This window comes from Zonotrichia albicollis, chromosome 10 (genome assembly GCF_047830755.1).
Source record: "Zonotrichia albicollis isolate bZonAlb1 chromosome 10, bZonAlb1.hap1, whole genome shotgun sequence".
Classification (NCBI taxonomy): domain Eukaryota; kingdom Metazoa; phylum Chordata; class Aves; order Passeriformes; family Passerellidae; genus Zonotrichia; species Zonotrichia albicollis.
In genome coordinates, this window is record NC_133828.1 from 20,716,744 (window position 1) to 20,737,661 (window position 20,918).

At 42.1% G+C, this 20,918-nt stretch overlaps 2 protein-coding genes across 16 annotated transcripts in view; both read left to right on the top strand.

The window, feature by feature from the left end:
* The window catches only part of CARF (calcium responsive transcription factor), a 31,234-nt gene extending 25,661 nt beyond the window's left edge, over window positions 1–5,573 (top strand). For 5 of the 9 annotated variants that reach the window (XM_074548281.1, XM_074548288.1, XM_074548282.1 and 2 more), the window contains 3 exons: window positions 1,706–1,805; window positions 4,320–4,373; window positions 5,413–5,573. The gene's annotated coding sequence lies outside the window, so the exon portion shown is untranslated. Of the gene's footprint in view, window positions 1–1,705; window positions 1,814–4,319; window positions 4,374–5,412 lie in introns of all 9 variants that reach the window. The other 4 variants (XM_074548285.1, XM_074548286.1, XM_074548284.1 and 1 more) reach the window with 4 other exon arrangements.
* A 121-nt stretch (window positions 5,574–5,694) lies between these two features.
* PLEKHM3 (pleckstrin homology domain containing M3) overlaps window positions 5,695–20,918 on the top strand; it is a 94,280-nt gene continuing 79,056 nt past the window's right edge. For 3 of the 7 annotated variants that reach the window (XM_074548274.1, XM_074548277.1, XM_074548280.1), the window contains exons 1-3: window positions 5,695–8,651; window positions 13,961–18,217; window positions 20,779–20,856. The gene's annotated coding sequence lies outside the window, so the exon portion shown is untranslated. Of the gene's footprint in view, window positions 8,652–13,960; window positions 20,857–20,918 lie in introns of all 7 variants that reach the window. The other 4 variants (XM_074548276.1, XM_074548279.1, XM_074548275.1 and 1 more) reach the window with 2 other exon arrangements.

Genomic DNA, 20,918 nt, shown 5'->3' on the forward strand with positions numbered 1-20,918 from the left:
CCATGAGCTACAGTTTCCTCCTGTGCTGCACAGTATTTCTGGTGGTATTTATGGTTTTGACCTAGTGCTCACAACTGGAGAAAACCATCTTGAATTGCAGGTTGTGAAATTAATTTCGTATTCTATCCTGATTTGCATAGTCCTCTGAAAACAATAGAAGAAAAAGTTGCAAGAATTTTAAAGAAGCAATAAAGAATTAGTTGTTTTTAAAAGCTGGGGATCAGACTTGCAATTCTGTTATTCTGTTTATTGGAAAATTTATTTTAAATGATTCTTGAGTCAATACTCACATTTTTGTTTTCAGTTTTCTTAATTTTTACAGAATTTCAGTTCTTTGTCTTCCAGATACATATTTCAGTTAGTTAGTGTGTCATTTATTTTAATTTAATGTAATAATTCTTTTTCAAAGTGTGTTTTACATTTGTTTTGTGCGTGTTGCTGAAGGAAGAATATGAACTCACCCCCATGTCCAGTCTCTGTTTGATTTAATGTATTTTTTCACTAATATCCACCTGTATTTTACAGAGAAGACTGTTATGTATGTGAAAAAAATCAGAAGTAAATGGTGCCACGTGTAATCGTTAAAGTTGTTTAAATAGAATACTCAAGGCTGATTTTTCAGAGTAATCTATGTAGCTTGATGCAGAGTACTTGGTTATTACTTTGTGTTGGAATTGCAGATGTTTACTTTTTCTTGTGGTTGTTGTATGCAAGCACTTATTTTGAAAATCTAGAATTCCTGACCTTCAACAGTACTGTAAATGAACAACTGATTCTCCAGTTATCCTTGGTTATCTTATCCTATCCAGTTATTGTTGTTGGTTGTCTGTAAGAATGATTAGTTGCTTTAGAAGAAGAGATGTGCTTCTGTATGTGCATGCAAAGATAACCTTTTGGTAAAATGTAGAGAAGGTGTAAAAAGGTACATATCTATAGCTCTCATTCAAGACTGGAGCCCTCTTGGATGGAAACTAATACTGGTAATGAGTGCTTTTTTGTGGTACAAAATTATTGCAGTTTCTACAAAATTTAGAGGCACAAATATCTGTGCATGTATGTGTATGTATATTTTTTTTCGATAGTAACTTAATGTAAAATATTCCTATTCAAATGTAAACTACTTGTTCTTTTCAAGTACTGGTCTATTTTGTGGCTGTGGGGGCTCATGGGGAGAAATGCAAGAGCTCTGTCAGGGCAGTGGATTTTAAGGATGATGGAGAACAAGACAGCTTCAGGTGGAAGAACTACTTCAGGTGGAAGAAATTGCTGAAAAGCAAGGCTCCTGCTGGGAGGGCAGATGGGGGCTGTGCCTGGGGGGTTTTGGGGTTGAGAGCCCAAGGGCTCAATGCAGTTCCTGAGTCTATCCAGTCCTCTCTATGCCAGTAGTGGATAGTGTGAGTTCATGGTAGGAATTTAAAGGTATGAAGAGAAGGGAAGCCTGCCCTGCCCTTAAAAACAGAAAAGCTGCTTCAGTTTTGGTGAGCACCAGAGGCAGATAAATGACTCCCCATAGTCTGAGGTGCCCATTCTTAGCTTCTGATATAAAGAAGAAACTCCTCTTGGAGCTTCAGCCCAGGGCTGTAGACTCTTTTTCTTTACCTGTTACCAAGGAAAACAAACCTTTTCTTTCCAACTGAATTAACCTGCTGCTTTTCTCATCCCACTGACTGCAGCTCAGTATCTGCCCAAATGTCTCTTTCTTCAGATTTATTAAGGCTTCCACAGAAATCCCATGCCCTCAGGCCCTCCAATTCTCAGTGTTTCACTGTTGGACTGTTGAAGGAGCTGCTGAGTTCACTGCGCAGGTAAACTGGTGAGCTTTGCCCCATCAGTTTTTCTCCCTCTTTCTCCACAATCATAAGTACATATATTCCTTTAAATTGCATTAAGGTTTTTTATTTGCCTGCTTAGGGGTTTATCATTGTTACTGGGATGAGTATGAAGGAGCCCTATTTTACAGACCATTTACATTCACAGCAACTGAAAAGATTTGATAAAACAAGGAGGAAAGGATGGTTTCTGCCAGCTGTTAGGGCTGACCTCTTTCATACCACTTGAATTCCTGATTCTGGCTGTGGGTAGTAGATGCCTGTTAAGTTGTCTGTCTGTTGGCAAAAGTGCAATTTTCTCCCTTAAGCCTATTCAAGCAGATAGGTTCTCAGATGTTTAGGTAGGAAGATTCTGTTCCATTAGGGATAGAAAGTGTGATACAGCTGAGGATGGTGGGGAAAGTTACTGCTCTTTATAGGTCTCTGATGAGAAAATCATCTTTGATCTGCCTTGCCTTTCTGAACAAAGCTCTTGTAGGAATAGACTTCAGAGCCTATCCCATCAGTAACAATTATCTTCTCCCCAAAACAATGCACCTCATTAATGAATGAAACAAGTCTTGTGTAAAAGAGGTGATGTTAATTTTTTAGGTAAGAAGCTATCCAGCTGGCCTATCCAAAAACAGCAGCTAAGGCATGATCTGGGGGGAAAAGGAGAGAAGAGCAAATAAACAGGAGTGTGTGTGCATATGTTGTTTTTTTTCCAATGTAAGCTCTTACATCTTAGTATCCCATTCCATTTCTGATGCATATGACAAATGAAATGTTTATTTTCTGAAGGGATTTGAAGTGTTTTCTGAAGAGTCTTCAAAGGAGTGATCATAAATAGTATTGCTGTATCATACAAACTACTGGTACATGTTTGTCAACTAGGACCCCATCCTGTTCTTGTACAGAAGGGGTTTTAAAAGCATGGAAAGCTTTACATGTAGTGTCCTTGTCTTAAGGAGTCTTCCTTGGACAGGAAAATAGGAGCTATGGGAGTAATTCTCATCAGTAGTCTTTAGCCTCTGATAGATAGAAGACACCTTGCCAAAAGCATGTATATGATAGTCCCTCACAAAAGTTACCTTTGGATACTTTGTAGTTTTAAAATGCATATGCATACATATATAGATGTATATACCTCAAAATAAAATGGAGATATGACTATAGCTGTTTGCACATAGTTCTTTAATACTATTTTAATTACACTTATCTGTGGTTAAATGATGCAGATATTTTAGGGCACATGTAGTCAGATCTTTTAATGTGGGTAATTGGAATTCATGTTTTTACTACAACCATCCTTCACTCTCTGCAGCGTGGCTCAGTTGGTCATTTGGCATGTACTGGCTTCTGTTAATGGCATTCTGCCTGTTTAAACAAGAGCATGCTGTTCTGAGCAAATTAAATTTCTCATTCCTCCTGATCCTTTTTCTAACAGGGATTGATATGGCTCATCATGAAAATCTGTTTGTAGTATAGTGCTTTCACAAGAGTTGATTTCTGGGTCCTCACTAGGAAGGAACTAGAGGGCAAAAGCTTACATACTATTGGATCTGCCATTTGGACATTTGTCTAATTTGTCTGGATTTCTATAGCAGGACAGTGTCAATACAGCATAAACTGCCACTAAAATACTGTAAACATTCAGCTCTCTCCCTTGGTCAAGTGTTGACAGTTCAGTGGCTCCAGGAAAGATCATAGGAATATTTCTGCTCTTTGGAGAACAGTTTCTGTTCTGTAGATACTATTTAGAACATAATTGGGTGTGGCAATCAAATGGCAGTAGGAGAGCCAGAAACAGGTGTGTGTTGGCAGATCAGTGAGAGAGGGAGCTCAGTGCCAGTGTCCTTGTGCTAGACTGACATTGTCTGTGCTAGTCCTGAAAGCAGCCTTGACAAGCAGTGATTGTGCTGACACTTGTCTCTTAGCTGTTCTTTCTGCTTGCCCACTCAAGAAGTTCTACAAGCCTTCAAGGAACATGGAGAGCATGAAAGTGTGTAAGATCTTGTGAGAGGACCTGCAGGAATGAAACAGAGGAGAATAAAATTTGATGACATGACTTCTATGTAATGCACTTTCTTTGGTGGGAGGAAGAGAATTTTCCAATAGAGAATAAAAGTAAATCTTCCTTTTCAGAATATTAGTATTATTGCTGACTCTCTGGTCTACTCAACAAAATGCCTAGTGTTTTGACAGATCTCAATGTTTTTATGAGTGTGTCCTAAAATGTTAATGAATACTCATTCATACATTGCCATCTTTGCATGTCATACTGAAACTGTAGGCCAGTGGCATCTCCTTGATCTCTTTACTGTCTCTGTGCATTTTATTAAAGTAAATAAAAGCATTTTTATAAAGAAACAGCAGAGAGCTTTTATCCAGAGTCTTTCAGATACACAGTTTTTACAGAGTAAGATTTAACTTAATAATGTTGTATATTTCTAACCCTTTAATAACCTAAAATAACCAAAGCCTTTTCACTTTCTTTTTCTTTTGATCCAGAACATGAAGCATTCCAAACTACCCCTCAAAACCACCATGCTTAGAGCCTGAAAGGTTTGGCACTTTTCTTCCTTTGTAGGTGATCTTCCATCTGTGCTGTGTTCAGTGTCTTGCATCTAACACCAGAATCCATAGTTAACACCTGTCCCATCACGTGAGGGCACTTTTTCATTTGCATGATCTACCTGGTCACTTGACAGCATGCCAGTAACAATTTCTGCACACCACCTTTTGTTGATTAACATCTGTCACATCAGTTCTAGATGGGGCAAATTTTCTTTGTGCATGGAATTTGCATTGGTTTAGTGATACCAGTGGTGTCAAAAATAGTAAAGTCTCATGAACTGAGAGCCTTTTGTTGTGAGTTTGATCTTAATCTGAGCTCTGTCTGAGCTAGGGACAAATTCTGAGGCCATGCTCCTGTTCTGCAGTGCTTGTTGAGTGGAAGATAAATCTTCCAGCTCCCAAGAACAGCTGCATTTGTGTTTCTGCCTGATACAAAGCTGCTGATATTAATCTCCTGAAGGATGGCTCATGGAATTCTGCTTTCCAGCTTAAGGGAAGATAAAGTCTCTGTGTATGAAAACTTGGTGGAAAATGTAGAGACAGTTGGGAGTGCCTAGAACAGTCACCCTCAAGTGTCCTTAATTTAGGAATAGGAGCTGGTAGAAGGAATAAGCAACTGAAGAATATAATGGAAAGTAGGCATTCCTGCTCTTTACATAGCATTGCCCTTACACAATACTTTTTCTTAATAATGTTCCTTGACAAACACTAGTCAGCAGTGAGAAGAAAACAAATCTCAATTTCTCCCCACAGCCAGCTTACAGTTTAACAGTGCTTCTGCAAATTAATCACAAGTTGGGCCTAAAAATCTATCATAGATCTAAGTTCAGTTTTGCCTTTTCAGGTCACTGTTAAGTTACATAAATATAACTTTTTTGCAGGGCTGTTTCTTTTAAAGCTAAAATTAAATGTGAGAGAGAACTGGAAATTTTGTTTCTAACAGAGGACACTTCAGTTGTCAGAAGTGTGCAGGTGTTGCCCCCTTCTCTTCCACTTTTATCTCTTGGTTCATTTGCTGTTTTCTCAGGATCCCTTACCTCTGAGAGTACTCCAGATAACTGTCAAGAGACCAGAGCAGAGAACAGAAGAGGAAGACAAGTTTGCGAAAAACTGCTTGCAGGAGATAGAAAGCTCTCAAAGTTACAGCTGAAGATGGCAATTTCTTATTGCTGAAATGGCTCACTTTAGATGGTAAATGTTTTTTTAATATACTGCTTTTTAATTGTTGATTTTGTTACTATTTATGCTCTGAGCTCACATCTGATAAAAGCTAGAATGTTAATTGTGTATTTTGCTTTTATCTTCAGTGTGCTGGTTATCTTCTGAATGCAAACTGGTCTGATAACTCCGTGGTCTTGGCTGTTGACAAAGCTGTTATCACATCTGAGCTGTTCTGTATGTGGAAGGAGATGGAGGAAGTGGGAACCTTCTTCACCTGACTTCTGCTGAGAACAGATGATCTGTGGAAAGAGGCCTTTACTGGTTTAAAATCAATATCCTCACAATAATTTCTTGGCTGCACAGGTTTTTCATGTCAGGTGCTAGTGCATCTCTAACTTTGCACATAATACAAGCCATAAAATTACCTCTCACTGGCCTAGCCATATTTTTTGTTGTCTCCTACCACTGTACTCATTGCTTTTTGGGAGTGGGGAAATAGTTTTAACATGTTCTGATTTTTGACTTTTCTGCCTTTCTCCTGTTGCCTCTTTCTCATACTCAGAGCAGCACAGAAACAAATTTATCATTTTAGAAAATTTCTCTGTCCTCAGTTTTGTTTGGGGGTTTTGTTTGAAAAGTAAGCTATCATTGCATTTTGCTTAAGGAGTGGGAAATACTGGGGTGAGCTCCACTGCCCCTTCACTCCAGAAGTCCTCAGAGGAAGCACCTGCCACAGGTTCTGCTCCTGCACCTGTATTTCCACACAGGCCAGCACAAATACACAGCTGTGCTGGTGACAGCAGTGTCTTGCACTTGGTGCACCAGCACCTTATCAGTACAAAGTTATTGCTGTGAGCCCAGCTCAGTGTGTGGGTCTGCCCCACTGTGTCCCACAAATGACTGTTTGGGCACAGCTTGAAAGAGAGCACAGGAGATGGCCAGGAAGTTCTTAATGTTCAACTTTGAGTTTGTGCTTCTGTGTTGAGTTCAGGTGCCCTGGTGTGGGTGGCCCTGTGCAGGACACAGCTGGTTCCTGGCAGCTCTGCAATGGACACAGGACACAGCTGAGCATATCAGTGAAACTGGGCCACCTCTGGGGAGGGGTCTGCAAGAAAGGGAAAATGCTGCATGGCAGAGAGGAGTGAGGAAGAAGGTGAAACAGCTCTCTCAGCACCAAGGTCAGAGAAGAAGGAGAGGGAGGAATTGCTTCAGGTGCCAGAGCAGGTGTGTTCCCTGCAGACCACAGTGGATCACATGCCAGAGCAGGTGCAGATTTTTCTGAAGGAACTGCAGAGGAGCCATGCCAGAACAGGCTTCTGCTGAAGGACTGCAGCCTGTGGAGAGGACCATGATGGAGCAACAGAAAGGAGCTGTTACAGACTGCAATGCCCATATTTCTCTTTGCCTTGTGCTGCCTTGGATGAGGGGAGACAGAGAAGCTGGGGCTCAAAGTTGAGTCTAAGGAAAGAGGGCAATGGGAAGGGAATGTGCTGTTTGAATTTGCTTTTGTTTCTCAGTGCTTTAATCCATTTTAATTGGCAATAAATTATATTAGCTTTCCTCATATTGATTCAAATATTGAAATTTACATCTGGGCACAAGTCATGGTGGAAAATCCTGATGCCTGTTTGATCACTGCAAGTCACTATTGCCTTTCATTTTTTATTTTTAAGAATTAATTTTGTGTGAAGGAAGTAGTGTACCGTGTCTGAATCAGGAATTCCATTTCTGGACATATTCTGGTTAGGCCTTTCAAGTCCAGCATACTCACTTCACTGGAGTAGATCTCAGGTGGAGAATTAACTCAGGAACATGTCTAATCCCTTACATTTCAGCTGGAAAACAATACCAGACATATTTTTACAGGTTTGAGCATGGGAGAGTCATTCTGAGGAGAGGATGCTGCAGCAGTAGATTCTACTTTATATACTTTGGTAAAGCTGTTCTTATAGGTGCTAACGGTGTGGCATCTCCCCAGTCTTGTGTCTAGCAGTGCTTCAGAATGGGGCAAAGTTTGTGATGAGTGGCATCTTTGGTGAAAGTGCTGTTAACTTTGGGAAAAGAAATAAGCAGAGTTTGGCAATGAGATTTATATTCTTGTGCTTTCCAGAGGTAATTTTCCTGATTAAGAAGGGAACTTCCTTTAGAGGGTAAGTTTTATATGTAAGTTCTTACACCACCTTTGGAAAATACCTGGCACTGGACACCAAGGGTACCTAGTCAGGGTACTATGATGCACTTACTGCTTTATAATGGGGGCAATGGAATATAAAATTGATGGATAGCTTCCTAACATTAGCTAAATTAATCTTTTCATCTTCTCTCTTCACATTTCTCTATAAAGGGAAGAGTCTCTGTTACAAGGAACATGGTGAATTGTTAGTTGTCCATAAAACTGTTTATGAACAGTTGGATGAAAAAGACTTCTTTGATAATGAATTAGATGAGCTTCAGAAAGAATTGTACTTTCACTGTAACTTCAAGTATTTTCTTCCAATTGTATCACTGATTATTGATTATTGTCTTACTGTTTATTTGTGTATAATTTATTCGTTAAGCTTTTCTGGCCCTGTCAGGGCCATAGAAGTAATACATATGGCAATTCTCTTTTCTTTTTAAGTTTTATAGAAGGGAAAGGAATTATTCATTTTTTATTTAGCCACCAGCTGCTCTGGAAAAGTCCATGATTATCCATGTTCCATAGCTACCAAAAATATTTTGTGCTCAAGTATTCCATAAACTTGAGATTTTTTCTTGGATCAGGCAAAGTGAATTTAACATCTTAAAAAAAAAAAAAAAAAAAGGCAGACTACACTGGAACCAAATCTAGCATCTTCAGGAGCTGTGACCTAGGGTTCATCAGTTGCAATTGTAAAAAGATTCAAAAAGATTGATGTTTTCATAGTGAAATGTTTTTATTCATCTAGTTTAATCTATGAACAAAAGTTTCTCCATTCCTCTTATTTCAGACTTCTGAACTCCTTTGCAAAATGAGAGATTGCTAGTGAGAATAGCTAATAACTACAAAAATGGAAAAAATTTCACTGGGGACAGGTGCTAACAAGATGTACCATAAAGTCAGCCAGCATAATTAACATTAGTAAGGTAAGAAGTTTCAGAGATTAACTACAGCCTAATACTTTTGGTGGTACACTGATGTTTATTCTGATCTTGCAAACAAAAATAATGTTTGTGAGGCATTGCAGAAAGAACTGGGAAATAAAGCACTTTCTAAAATGCCAGTCTGTGGTGGTTTTGGTTTCTGTTGGCTTTGTCAGGCTTTTATTTGGTGTTCTTTCCTTTGTGTATCCATTGTAGGGTCTGTTTTATCTGATCTCTTATGTAGAGTAAGTTAAAATAAGTTAATAGTTAATACTTAGAGCATAAGACACAAGTACTTCATGGCAAGATATGATATTTCATATATTTTCTAACAAATAGTAGAAGTTACATGTTATTGATAATTATCAGAAGACATTTGAGAGACACTTCACATGCTGTATTTGCTCTTTTTGTCTGTGTTTCAGAATTGATGAGCTCCCATTTCTTTGAGAGTTGTCAGGAGTTTTTAGCAATGAAATTACTATTTTGAAATGAGCTGTAGATTCCTGACTGCAGTTTAAATGGTTTCAAGTAGGGAAACCAGGTTTGTATTTAATTTTGAATGCCCAGAATTTCCATTTTCTTTTGAAAAAGAAGAGACACTGGAGCCACCTCTGCACTCAGAGAAACACTGCTTTTTGGGCATAATGTTACAAAGCTCAACAGGTTTCCAGAGAAGTTTGACTGGCATCATAGCCAAAGATAGCATGGTGTGAGGCAGTGATGCTGACTGCTCTGAGATGCCTGGAGTACTTTGTGTTCATTATTCAGTGTCTTGCTGCTGACATAGCAGTGAGATGATAAAAAGATAACAGTCCATGATAAATGTTTTGTTTAAACCCAGAAACAGAGCCAAGAGCTGACATATTTAAAATTTTTACACAGGGGAGCGTCGTGAGATTTTTGAGGAGTGAAAAATTGTATTAATATCTTCTGTCAGCCAGTGTGCAGCATTGCTTTGTTCTGCAAACAGGTGGAGAGGGAGGGGTTGCAGTCTGGTGGCCTGTGCAATCAGACAGGAGGTCTGTGAGGTGGTGCATGTAAGACATCAGAAGAAGTAGCACTGAAGGGAGAGGCAGTGCCAAAGTTGTAAATGTAGATGAGCTCTAAGCAATTACCAGCATCATTAGGCACCACTTCTGGAGTATCAGCACTGGCAGATATGTGATTATCTGAGCCTGGCCTGACCTGGTTTTCCACATCAGCTGATTGCCCTGCACTTCACCCTGTGAGTCCTTCCCCCTGCCCTGGCAGTAGGGGGTATGGCAGAGGCTGCAGTGTCCCTGCTTAGCACAATGCTCTTCTTTTCCTAAGAAAAGACACAACACGTGTCTTGTGTGTGGGTCACTGGGACTCTCTGGCCACAACATGAGTGCATGAAGTTAAAGCATCTCAGACTGTATGAAGAGAGAAGGAGAGGCTCCTGGATTTCCAGTGCCACTTATTCTGCAACTTGCAACCTTGAATGAAGTCTGTGATCATCCCAGCAAGACTGGATTGGTTTGGATTTAACACAGAGAAAGATTCTTCTTGCATAAGCTTCTTCAAAACTGAGGCCTCATAGGGAGTTTAATGAGGTGCTTGATCTTTCTGGAATATTGGTAGCAGTGATGGACTTGGGATGTATATGAAAGACGAGACTCGGATGTCAAAGACAGGACTGTTGGGGGATAGAATATAAGAAAATAAAGACAGTGTAGAAAGTAATCTTACCCCTAAAGAGTTGCAGCTGGGCCAATTAGCAAAGATTAGGAACAGGCCTGACTTTACCAGGCCACAGCTGTAACCAATGAGAAGAAGATGCTATAAAAGAGGGTGGTGGCTGGGTGAGACGGGAACTGGAGTCAGTTGGCTGCTTTGTGAAGAAGAGTCAGTGCTCTGAGGAGCTGCCTATGCGAAACACCAATAGGTATGAAACTTTTGAGATAAGGAGGCAACAGTATGGAGCCCCTGCAATAAGATGACCACACAGGACAGCAGACACTGGTGCAGAATCACTGGGAATGTCACAAGCAACTGAGGTCTGCAATGCCTGCCTGGACTAGATTTGTGGCTTCTGAGCATGAGAGAAGGAGCTCTCTAAACTACTGAGCACTGGTATAAAGGTTGGTGTTACTTCTAGTTTGGCTTGCAGTTTTCACCAGCAACTGTGTGTAGCAGCAAATTCATTTGACCTTTCCCATCTTGTTAGGAGTTTTGCCTCACTCTGACATTCTTTGCTCTCTCTGTGTTTTGAGAGAATTGCTGTGCCATAGAGAGTGGCTTCCCGTGCCCCAGGCACAACAGAAATACAGAAATACTATAGTCAGTGGAGCAGAGATACAGGCTTTAGCATGTTTGTGCTTGTCACCGCCACAGCCACGCCCAAATGCAACCAAAAAAGATGTTGGCTACATGGCTTCTTCTTTCCCTGGCCCTGGGAAAGGAAACTTGCCAACACACTCCAAAAGATTTAAATCATAGCCCAAAGATGCTTTTCTCACTGACACGATTTACTCAAGTGTAGTAGACCTGGGGAAGGGGAGCTCTAACACCACTGAAACAATCCTGTTTTGCTCCCAAATGCTATAAATTGGAAGGAAAGACTAGAGAAGCTCTAAATGGCCAACTGGAATGTTGTGGTCTGAAGTACTCTAAAGGATAATTTCACCTGCTTATTATCTGGGTTCATTCTGTTTTCTCTTTTTACTTCTTTTCTGGTGACAATGCTCATCTAAACAATGAGCACAGCTCCAAGGCCAGAATCATCATCTTGCCGGTTTATATTGGTCTGCTGTGAAAGCTAATAACCAGAGTGGGCTTGTACAATTTCTACCTGTATTTCAGGGATTAGGATGTAAACTAAGATCCTGCCTTTTCCCGTCCTGGGAGTGTGTTTGCCTCATCATTCTTAGGGTGACAATGTTTACCTATGTGCATGTAACTAGCTTAAAGAATTTTGGTTTGTTTTTTTGGGTTTTTTTTCGGTTTTTTTTTTGGTGTTTGTTTTTGTTTTGTTGGTTTTGAGTGGTTTTTTGATTTTTTTTTTTTTTTTGTCCAAAAAAGAAGAAAAGAGTCAGACGTCTTTCATCTTACTGATATTTCCTTATATTTGCTCTCTGTTCCTTCAGGATGACAAAGGTACCAACTGCATTAATCCTTTTTGATGCTAGAGGGAGCTCATGGCTTGAGCAGTCAGAATGAATCATGATACCTTGCACAATTCTTGAGGAAACACAGATGGAAAGTAAAGTGCTGTTGATGACTATAATGCACCTTTTTCCATCACTGGCAAAATTAGAAGGGCTGAATGTATCTGCTTAGGAAATTACACATGGCTTTCAGAGACACTCAGATGTTGAAATGCTGTAGCTGCAATTTCTTCTATATCTGAGCACCTCCCTGTTGTGACTGGATTTATCTTCCCAACTTCCTCTGAGGAAATAAGTTGTCTCTCGTATCCCTATGAACACACAGGACTGTAACACCAGGAGCACTTGTGTTACTATATGTGTGTATACATAAAGTAGTAGTCCAAGCAAAGTTCTCCAAAGCACCCAAGGAGGAGGCTTCAAACCTCAAGGTAACATTGTGAAACATATTGACTGACTCTTTTGCCTTCTCCTCCTTGTTTTTCATTAGGGATCTGTCACTGTAGCAGTGCAGTTGACAGCACATTAGCAACCAGAATTTGGGGTCTTTGGAGGCTGAAATGCAACCACACTTGAACTAGCCTAGCTTAAATATATTAGCTGATTACCCTAATCAGAAGAAATTTTAATTTACATTGCATCCATTTCATCATTCAGAATTCTTGACGTGTGGACCTCCAATCCTAGTGAGCACCACCTGTCATCTGTTTAGTTATATTTCAGCTAATCCTTACTCCTTCAGGAGAAGCTCAGCTGTCACTGTAATGCTCGGTGAGGTTACTTGAAGTGTCAGGGCAACAGCAAAAGGACAATCATACTGCTCCAGTGCCTGAGGCAAAGCAGGCTTGCTTGCAGTGCAGAGCTTTGCGAGCCGGGCTTGGCGTTCGTGCGGGGCCAGCTCTGCCCGGGAGAGGGCACTGATGCCTGGCCACGGGCTCCGGCAGAGTAGCCACGGTGGGCAAAATGTCATAGATCCGATAGGAAGGTCCGTATAGACAGGTGATGTCAGATATGACACAAAATAATCACTCAAATGCAAGTCACAGTATTTCAGTGGCATATTACTGCCAGAAACGTGCTGTCCTGCTGGCTATAGATCCTGTTATAAAGAAGCCAGAAAAGGGGGGCTCTTGCAAAGGGCTGAAGATGGGAAGGCATTACAGTGGCTTTGACTTCATAGACACCTATGAATAAGTACTACAGTTTTGATTTGCAGCTCAGTCTGATTTGTGGAGTAGAAGATACTTTGCCCTCTACAGGGTATACTCAGATACAGGGTGCCAAAGCTTTTCTCCTTGGTATCTTGTGACACAGTTGTGTAAAGCTTGACTGCTTGGGCTTTACTCTTACAGGATGTAGTAAGTACTAAAAGCTGTTAGTCTCTTGTAGGTGACACTGTAGAGACTCCTCTGCCCAAGACAAACTTATGTTCCTTTATCACCTAAAAGGTTAATCTGCATGAACACCAATACATTGTTTTTATTTACTTGGGTTCCCTGTTAATTCTATCAACCTTTTCCCCTTCTTTTTTTTTGTGCCCTAACTTTAAAAGTTAAAATGAAAAAGGCTGAGACTATTATAACACATACTGTTGAGGCTGATCATATTCTTGGATGTACTTTGAATGAATACCATGATGCATAGATGGAGTAAAGAGGATTTTAGGTCCCAGGATAATATTTGTACAGCAGTTGTAGCTATGGGAAAATTATACCTGTGGGCCACATTTATGGTCTTGAGAGCTCTGGCCCTTACACCAGAAAGAAAAAGAGCCCTGAGGCTGCTCTAACTTCGATGGAACTGCAGCTCACCTGGAGGGCTAAAACATCATCCAGAGTTCCCTGCTCTGCTACTTGCTAATTAAATTAGCATTAACATGAAGAGTCACTGTAGAGAAGTACAGAAGCAGACACTGAAGGTCTGGCTGTAACTCCATAGGAGAAAATAAAAGCAACTTGTTAGCAGTAGCAATTACAAGTGGTGAGTTGTTGTAGACTTTTTTTTTTAAGGTAGAGTCAATAGATTATGTTTGTGAAAGCTTTGGCATCTCAGTCTTCTTCTAGATGGAATCTGGATCAGGGCTCTCTATCCAAACCTTTCCAGGGGGATTGGGGTGGAAGTTATTGCTGTAAAACATCTGTTCACTCCTCTCACTCCAGCTTCAATATTTCCTTCCCACAGCATTTGCATTCCAGCAAGGAGCTCACATAGGCTGTATCCACATTGAATGCAAGCAGTGTCTTGTGAGACATCCCTGAATTGGCTGGAGGCTCCACAGGATTGTGCTACCATGCAGAGGGACTGGCCCAGGCTCTGGGTGCAGGATGGCCACTCACAAGGCCCCACAGATAGGTGAGTGAAGTGTTGCACAGACAGCACTGACAGTCCCAAAACTGGCAGGATTGGTGCTGGATAGGGGAATCTCTGCACTGAGCTGCCTCCCATGGTACAGATATTCCTCTCTACTGCCAAGTTAAAGACCTCACAGGATGAGTGAGCAATGTCCTGACACCAGAATAAGGTCAGTGCCTACGATGGGGAAGCTGAGGAAACCATGGACTGCACCAAAACAGGCCACAAAAGGCCAAGACAAGGAGAGAGTTGGGCTTGGAGCAAAGGTAGGCAGGTAGAGAAGAGCAGAAGACATGTCATGAAACGAGAGTACTGAACATTCAGTTGCATCCCTTAATGCTGCCTATAACTCCATAAGACGGGGAGGCCAAAGATGGTGCAAGGATACAGAAGCCACTTCTGGTAAGGACAGGAGTGAATGAAAACTTGATTTCTCAGTCCCTATTAGAGTAGAGTTTAAGTGTTCTCAAATGTACCCTTGCAGCAGCATTTCCCTTTCTGGACAGGGAGATGGAGATGTGGAGACTAAAGCAGCTTGCTTAAACTCACACAGGAAGCCCATGGCATACCAGAGGAGTAAAGGAAGAAAGTCATCACCCTAATGTGGCATTCCTGCCTGTGAATCTTGCTAAATGGGGCTGCATGGACAGGCAAAAATGTCACACAGTCACTAGTGTCCCCCCTATTCTAGTGAACCCTTGATCTACCAGGCTGCTGAGTGAGTGGGTGCATCTCTGTGGCGCTCCTGTTACCAGGAGAATGGCCTGCAGGAATGAAAAGGAGGTGCAGGAAGCACCAGCTGAGGACATTAGAGGGACAGATTTTGCTAAACTGGCAGAGCAAGACCTATTTAGTAGAGAAAGAAGAGCTCTAAGGATACAAACACAAAGCAGGGAAATTACATTGAACAAAACCAGGATGGCACTTGCAAAGATTAATAGCTGCTTCCTGTCCCATATAATAAGTCTTCTCCTTGCAAACATACACAAAGGATTTTCTGGAAATGCATACTTTACTCCTCCTTACTCTAGTCCAGTTTCCCTGGGTTTCAAGACAAAGGTGCAATTGAATAAATAGCTCAAGATACCTTAAATAAGATCAAACAGAGTTCAAGGCACAATCCAAAACTGCACAGCCAATGAAGGTCCTTTCGTTGTTTTAGTAGGATTCAGATCAGATCCCAGATAGTTTATTTAAACAACAGCAGTAGAGTGAAGCAGAGCAACCTGGAGGAATCCACTTGCACTCATTGTCTGTTAGCTTCAAGTGCTAGTAAAATTATTAATAATAATAAAAATAAATAAATAAAGGGGGAGGGTGGTGAGAGAATATCTCTGTACCGTACTATAGGTGCTAATGAATGAGTCTAAACAGAACTAGGTTGATGATATCTGACGTAGTCATTCCCTGCTCACTGCAGGAACTAGACCTTGAGGAGAATAAATTGGACAAAGACTTGGAGACAAGATGGTGGCTCTTAGACCAAAGCTTTGCTTCCAAGACCTTACTTGCTGAGTTTCTATCTCTTTTGTACCTGATGCCTCATCTTCAGCTGTCCTAGTGTGTCTGAAGTTCCAAGAAATAGATCCACCAGTCTCTCATTGCCCATCCTATCTCTGTCACTGGGAGATGGGATACTGTGAGCTCTCCTCCTTTCAGCCTGCCATGCACAAACTGCTCACTGAGCTTTCTGTCATGAGGGGTCTCAAGACTCCCCCTTCTCATGACAAATCTCTGCTTTGACTGCCTCTCCTTTACATGCTGCAATTACTTGTTTTATGGTATCCATATCTTCTAAGCCATAAACCTACTTTTTTTTCACCTTTCCATCAATTTCTCCTTGCTTTGGATGTCAATGACATTTCAGTTCTTCCTTCTGAATCACTGCTTTTTTTTCAAATATTGTCTTCATTTGCAACAAAGCTGGCAGTATTATCTACTAGAGGCAAAGAAGGAGGACTTTTAAAGACACTAATAAAGCAAAACCCATGCCAGAGGCCAGGTCCTGTGCTACTAGTAACCATTATTTTATGCATGTTTAATGATTATTAAGAAGGAAAAAATATAATATAAACAGAAAGTGATTAAAGTGAAAAGGAAATTCTGAAAACAGGATAGATTTTCTGTATGAGGAGGATGATCCTGAAGTGTGATTCAAGAGGGTGAAGCAATACCAGTGATCTTGATACACTGTAGTAGGACTCTGGAGAAAGCACTGTATCGAATTCCTAGCTCTGCCACGGCAAGAATGACCTCAGGTATGATTTAATTTCACTGAGGCTTACCTTTCTGTGTGTAAAGGGATATTGTTCTTTCTTTGACTTGCAAGATTGTTCTGAGATGTTTTTATCCTACAGAGATTGTGTTCAGAGGAGCACCTCAGAGAAGCTTCTTTTGTTAGAAGAGATGCAGTTACTGGTGAAATGTTGTAAAGGCAAAAATCATGAAAATTTCAAAACTGCCAAGCCCTGAGGAAACAGGGGTAAACTCCTTTGTGGAGGCTGTTTCTTCAAACCAGTCAGGTGGTTTAAGTGAGGAGTCTGTCTCCACATATCTTTCTTCCTCTGTTTGTGATAAACCTTTAGCACCAGGATAGTTGCCTAAATGGAGAGGACTGGGTGGGTGTCTGTGCAGAGAATTTTGTTACTCCATACCTCAGCTGAATGAAATAATTTATCGTAACAAAAGAGGCTCAGCAGTGAGGTTCCCAAGACTGCTGCCCTGCACATGTACAGACACAAAGGCACTGCTCTGTCTCTGCAGTCCATGGACTGGTTGTGCAGTACAACCGTCTACTTGAAGGTGAGATAGAACAGCACAGTGTCCATAACTTAGCTTCAGTAAAAGACCTTTCCAAATGCTGGGGGAACAATTTCCTTTTATTGTTCTTGAGATTCCTCATTGGCTAAAAATGATTCTAGAAATTCTCAACCTTCTATCTACGCCACCCTGGAACAGGCTGTATCGTTCAATACTCATATTTGTGTGTACCATTACAGTTCTCTCAGTGCTGTCTTTTGCAGACACCTCCTGAGACCTCTTGGCCCCATTTCACTGTTTTAGTGACCAGCATGCATCTGACCCTGTAATATTACAAATTGCCTCAAAAACTGGCTGGCCCCTTACAGCTGGTGGTTGAAGATGGGGGCAGTTTAGGAGCCCTCCAAAGAATTTCAGCTGCATGCTCCTGAAAGTGGCTCTGAAGAACGTCAGGATACAGGTTATGCCTGCTTTTGCTTCAGTCCATCTCTTCATCACCAGAAGGTAGGAGACATGGGCCCATGCTAAATCCCAGCCTGCCTTCTCTGGCAGGGTGGGAAGGGGAGGCTGCTCCAGTCGTGCCTTCCCAGCAGCATCTCCCAGTCGCAGCTGCTGGATAATGGACAGCACCCCCAGGTTTTGCTGCGAGAACTTAATCTGCACTGTCGTCCCTCATTACTGCCACTCAGTATCCAGCCATGAAGGGTCACAAGATGACATGGGAGAGGTCGGGCAGGGGGTGTACAAAAGGGTCTGGCGAGCATCGGGAAATATGGAAAGGCTAAAAAGAGAACAGCTACCCAAACGATGCTCCAAGCGGCTCGGTGGGGATGGGGCTGAATGCGGCCGGGTTCACACTAAGTTTTCCCGAAGGTCACTCTGCAATATGGTAACTCCCAGCCCGGCTGTCAGCGCCCATAAAGGCAGCTCTCCTCACAGGGCGGGGGTGGGGAAGGGAAGGAGGTTTGTTTAGAAGCATTAGTGCACCCCTCCCCCGGCCCCATTAGTGGCCCTTATTAAACCAACACAGACAAAGAGCAAAGATGCCCTCGTTAATGGAGAGTCTTCGATAATTACTCTGCTCTGCCGCTTCTTTTGGGGCCTGAATAGCCTTTGAATAATGTTTCTCTTGCTGTGGTTGCAGACAATACCCTCGCAGACTGCTTTAAGCGGTGCCAATCCCATTAGCAGAAGAATAGCAGAGCTTTCTGGTTGTGTGGGTGTGTGTGCTCACGGGAGGACAGCGGGCTCGCAGTGGGAACAGACTACGCTGCCCACTGCCTCGCTCTTCTCCCCTGCCCTCCAGGGCCCAAGGAGGCAAAGCAGGCAAGTGCTGGGCCAAAGTCCCTCTCCGAAACCATCCTCCTGTTTCATCTCCCCGTGCCAGGGGCTTCTGAGAGCCGTGCTGCTGCTCACTGCGGGAGCGCAGAGCTGGGCATGGCTGCCCACCAGGAGGGAAGGGAAGGGCTGGGAGGCAGAAACCCCGCAGGACTGGGGTGCCTCCAGCCTTTCCTCGTGTTCCCTAGGCACAGCTCTCCTCGCACCCACACAAAATTCCTAAGGGGATGGAGGCCCAAGAGCCCTCAGAATCAGGCAGAGCTGCTGCTTTACTATACAGAGATCAGACACTCATCCTTCTGCATGCAGTTGATTACAGAGCATGAAAATGGCTGTACCACCCAATTTTGGGAGGGTTAATTTTGTGCTGCACACCCTAAGCAGGAAGCTAATTAGTGTGTTCAATGCGTAGCTATCAGCCAAACTTGGAAGAGTTGGGATAATTCTACCTGAGCTTTTCTCTTTGATCTCCCCTTCTGCATGATAAGTGAAAATAGTGTATAGCCGGGCTGGCTGTGGTGTTTAATTTAATCATCTGATGATATTTATTTTCACAAACACGAACTCAAGCAACAATTATCAGAAAGGCTTCATCTTGTGCTGAACGCTCCAGTTAATGGCCTTTCTGTGAGGAAATAGCTTCTATGTAGGGAGTCAGTAATTAAAACGTGTGAAAAAAGGCCACTTTTTCAGAGGCAGTGGAAGACTGGTGGGTCTAATGCTCAGCTGGTATGAGCTGTCAAGTCGGTCAATGGCCACAATAAATGGGCATCGCTCCTTCCTCATTATGCCAGCAAAGGATGTTCCCAGAGGGTTGTTGAGACTTTCCCAGTTCGAGAAGGAGGTTTGGATTCTTGTGAGCAGGAGCCAAATTTAGGAATACATGGTGCAGTGATCTGGTCTTTGTAAGATGATTCTGGAGTACTCATGGAAGATGTTCAGATTGAAGGAGCACTTGGTCCTGCAAACTGTCCCACAAGGAGAGCAGCTGTTTCCAGTATTGCTAAAGAGAGAATTTTTTTCCTCTTTCAACAACACAGTGTTGAAACTAAGGAAAAAAATACATTTGACACATTCCAAGTAGCAGGAAGATGAGTTCCTTTATGTGACTTTGTCATATGGAAAAACAATGTACAATTTTTTTACTCATACAGGTAACCACCATATGGGTCCATGCATAGTTCAGTATTGGGCCTTGTGCTGATGGTTGGTGAGCAATGAGAACAGAGCTGGAAGTCAAGCTGTGAGGAAGGTTCTGATAGATAGCCACCACTGTCTTTAACCAGTATATCTTACTGGAAACAGCTTGTGATTTCATGTTGAGGGACAATTATATGCTTAAAAATGAAAATTGCAAAATCTGAAGCTTGCAGTCTGAAAGATATACATAGTTATAACAAAAAATTTTTCAAAGATTCCTATTTCTTCAGAACCAAGAGTGTTTTCCTGCAGCTCTTAAAGGTAGTGTTGATATTTGGGTTTTTTTTCCCTCTCTCCATTGGCACACAGACTGCAGGAAGAAAAATATCTGCTAGAGAAATCAACTAGAGGAATCAGAAGCAAGAAAGAGATAGAGATAGGTTTTTTACAGTGCACATTGCCTGCTTTTTTCCCCTGACAGCTGTGTCCCCCCAGGTAATGGACCAGCATGCCCTGTGCACGCTCTGGTTGGGTCTGAAAGGAAATGTTTAGTTTGTAACTGGAAGAGAGACAAAGTTCTGAAACATTGTCAGACACAGGAGTTCTACAGAGTCTCTTTCCTTCTGAGGAGCCCCAGAGATAAATGTTTAAGTACCATTTGATAAAAGGCTGGATAGTGGTAAATAACATGGCAGGTAAAGATACTGCCTTGTCCCTTGTGGGATCTAGGTGGATACAGCTGAATTTGAATAAAAAAAAAAATCAATCCTTGACTGTTACACAGTGAAGAAGCCATTCATCTTTGGGAGCAGGACTTGGAATGTATGGTGGTCTAGTAATATGTTATCTTTGGATTTACTTTTGCAAGATTTACTTTTCAGCTAGATTAACTGGTATTTTGTAGGCCAAAGGCTCTCATTTATCCTTGCTGTCACTGAAGTGAGATAACCCATTCAAATACTACTTAGTTAATTATGCCAGTTGCATTTTGCAGTATACACTAAATGGTTGATGTGTGAGGAGATGAAAAACTACTGGTGGAAGCTGACCTAACTCCTGCCTTTTGCTGTGGATTGTGAATCTGCTTGATGGATTCAGTTCAGCACCACATCTTGTGGCTCCACTTCAGCACTAACCTGGTCTCTGCTGCTCAGCACAGCCCCACCGAGTCCCCAGTGGCACAGCCAGCAAGACACCAGCCACCCCTGAGCCCAGACCTGTGCATGGTGCTGGTCAGAGGTGGTTTGTGTGCATGGGACGTCAAAATTCAGGTGCATCCCTCATCCAGACATGGCTATTTCTTGCCGTGAGGTTATTTTTACAGACCAGTACTGCCGGGTGGTTGCCATGCTACCTGAAACAAACCATTTGTAATTGTCTTGTAAGTCTTTGTTTTCCTTGGGCAACAGGTTCTGCTGGAGATCCTTTGCTGCCCTGTGGCGATACGGATTCATGCACCACACTGTTCCTGCTGCCTTCGCGCCCAGGTGAGCGAGCCCGCACTGGGGACTGTTGAAATCCCGTTAGGATTTTGCGTTTGCCATCTCTC